Here is a 3,452-nt window from a genome sequence, read left to right as displayed (position 1 = left end):
GCAGAAGAGACATGTTTGCTGGGTTGGGGCGGGTTGGAGCGAGCCGGTCGCATCCGCGCTTCGGTCTGCAGGTTGTATAACTTTTCATTACATTTCATTACATTTCATTATAGTACAACGGTCTGATTTGTCTAATCTTAGCAATTTCTTCTTAGCTAGCTACATAGTCGTCGTTGTATCAAAGATAATTGCGTAATTATCGTATTTCGTCGTCTCCTATCTGCCCAACACGTTCACCGTCTACCGTAGCACTGTAGTAACTATCACACTCAACTGAACGACTTGATTAGTGTAGTGTTAGCTAGCTACATAGTTGTCTTTGCTGTCTTCGTATCCAAGATAATTGTGTAGTTAGAGTGTGTAGTCTTAGAGTGATTATCTTAATTTACCGAGGTTAGCTAGCCAGCTAGCCAGCTATTTTGTCGTCCTTAACGTAGGAGACACTCCTAGCTAGCCAATAGCCAGCCAACGTCTACTGAATAGAACTTTCGCATTCCGGTCGCATTCCGCTTCGCTCCACAGGTAGTATCATATTTCATTTCATTTCATTACAGTCCCAACGGTGTGATTTGTTTGATCGTAGCTAGCTACATAGCTAGCTACATAGCCGTCTTTGTTTCAAAGATAATTGTGTAGTCTAGAGCGATTTTCTAGGTTAGCTAGCCAGCTATTGTCGTTCTCCTAACGCAACGTAACGTAACCAACACTGCTAGCTAGCCAGCTTGCCCCCGAAAAGCAGCATTGTAGAAACTTCACACTCAACGGAACGACTTGATTAGGGTAGTGTCAACAACGCAGCTAGCCTACCTCAGCAGTACTGTATCATTTTAATCATTTTAGTCAATTAGATTCTTGCTACGTAAGCTTAACTTTCTGAACATTCGAGACGTGTAGTCCACTTGTCATTCCAATCTCCTCTGCATTAGCGTAGCCTCTTCTCTAGCCTGTCAACTATGTGTCTGTCTATCCCTGTTCTCTCCTCTCTGCACAGACCATACAAACGCTCCACACCGCATGGCCGCGGCCACCCTAATCTGGTGGTCCCAGCGCGCATGACCCACGTGGAGTTCCAGGTCTCCGGTAGCCTCTGGAACTGCCGATCTGCGGCCAACAAGGCAGAGTTCATCTCAGCCTATGCCCCCTCCAGTCCCTCGACTTCTTGGCTCTGACGGAAACATGGATCACCACAGACAACACCGCTACTCCTACTGCTCTCTCTTCGTCCGCCCACGTGCTCTCGCACACCCCGAGAGCTTCTGGTCAGCGGGGTGGTGGCACCGGGATCCTCATCTCTCCCAAGTGGTCATTCTCTCTTTCTCCCCTTACCCATCTGTCTATCGCCTCCTTTGAATTCCATGCTGTCACAGTTACCAGCCCTTTCAAGCTTAACATCCTTATCATTTATCGCCCTCCAGGTTCCCTCGGAGAGTTCATCAATGAGCTTGATGCCTTGATAAGCTCCTTTCCTGAGGACGGCTCACCTCTCACAGTTCTGGGCGACTTTAACCTCCCCACGTCTACCTTTGACTCATTCCTCTCTGCCTCCTTCTTTCCACTCCTCTCCTCTTTTGACCTCACCCTCTCACCTTCCCCCTACTCACAAGGCAGGCAATACGCTCGACCTCATCTTTACTAGATGCTGTTCCTCCACTAACCTCATTGCAACTCCCCTCCAAGTCTCCGACCACTGACCTTGTATCCTTTTCCCTCTCGCTCTCATCCAACACTTCCCACACTGCCCCTACTCGGATGGTATCGCGCCGTCCCAACCTTCGCTCTCTCTCCCCCGCTACTCTCTCCTCTTCCATCCTATCATCTCTTCCCTCTGCTCAAACCTTCTGCAACCTATCTCCTGATTCTGCCTCCTCAACCCTCCTCTCCTCCCTTTCTGCATCCTTTGACTCTCTATGTCCCCTATCCTCCAGGCCGGCTCGGTCCTCCCCTCCCGCTCCGTGGCTCGACGACTCATTGCGAGCTCACAGAACAGGGCTCCGGGCAGCCGAGCGGAAATGAAGGAAAACTCGCCTCCCTGCGGACCTGGCATCCTTTCACTCCCTCCTCTCTACATTTTCCTCCTCTGTCTCTGCTGCTAAAGCCACTTTCTACCACTCTAAATTCCAAGCATCTGCCTCTAACCCTAGGAAGCTCTTTGCCACCTTCTCCTCCCTCTTGAATCCTCCTCCCCCTCCCCCCTCCTCCCTCTCTGCAGATGACTTCGTCAACCATTTTGAAAAGAAGGTCGACGACATCCGATCCTCGTTTGCTAAGTCAAACGACACCGCTGGTTCTGCTCACACTGCCCTACCCTGTGCTCTGACCTCTTTCTCCCCTCTCTCTCCAGATGACATCTCGCGTCTTGTGACGGCCGGCCGCCCAACAACCTGCCCGCTTGACCCTATCCCCTCCTCTCTTCTCCAGACCATCTCCGGTGACCTTCTCCCTTACCTCACCTCGCTCATCAACTCATCCCTGACCGCTGGCTACGTCCCTCCCGTCTTCAAGAGAGCGAGAGTTGCACCCCTTCTGAAAAAACCTACACTCGATCCCTCCGATGTCAACAACTACAGACCAGTATCCCTTCTTTCTTTTCTCTCCAAAACTCTTGAACGTGCCGTCCTTGGCCAGCTCTCCCGCTATCTCTCTCAGAATGACCTTCTTGATCCAAATCAGTCAGGTTTCAAGACTAGTCATTCAACTGAGACTGCTCTTCTCTGTATCACGGAGGCGCTCCGCACTGCTAAAGCTAACTCTCTCTCCTCTGCTCTCATCCTTCTAGACCTATCGGCTGCCTTCGATACTGTGAACCATCAGATCCTCCTCTCCACCCTCTCCGAGTTGGGCATCTCCGGCGCGGCCCACGCTTGGATTGCGTCCTACCTGACAGGTCGCTCCTACCAGGTGGCGTGGCGAGAATCCGTCTCCTCACCACGTGCTCTCACCACTGGTGTCCCCAGGGCTCTGTTCTAGGCCCTCTCCTATTCTCGCTATACACCAAGTCACTTGGCTCTGTCATAACCTCACATGGTCTCTCCTATCATTGCTATGCAGACGACACACAATTAATCTTCTCCTTTCCCCCTTCTGACGACCAGGTGGCGAATCGCATCTCTGCATGTCTGGCAGACATATCAGTGTGGATGACGGATCATCACCTCAAGCTGAACCTCGGCAAGACGGAGCTGCTCTTCCTCCCGGGAAGGACTGCCCGTTCCATGATCTCGCCATCACGGTTGACAACTCCATTGTGTCCTCGTCCCAGAGCGCTAAGAACCTTGGCGTGATCCTGGACAACACCCTGTCGTTCTCAAATAACATCAAGGCGGTGGCCCGTTCCTGTAGGTTCATGCTCTACAACATCCGCAGAGTACGACCCTGCCTCACACAGGAAGCGGCGCAGGTCCTAATCCAGGCACTTGTCATCTCCCGTCTGGATTACTGCAACTCGCTGTTGG

The sequence above is a fragment of the Oncorhynchus nerka genome, unplaced genomic scaffold, assembly GCF_034236695.1.
Source record: "Oncorhynchus nerka isolate Pitt River unplaced genomic scaffold, Oner_Uvic_2.0 unplaced_scaffold_1000, whole genome shotgun sequence".
NCBI classification, from domain to species: Eukaryota; Metazoa; Chordata; class Actinopteri; order Salmoniformes; family Salmonidae; genus Oncorhynchus; species Oncorhynchus nerka.
This window is presented reverse-complemented; position numbering follows the sequence as displayed.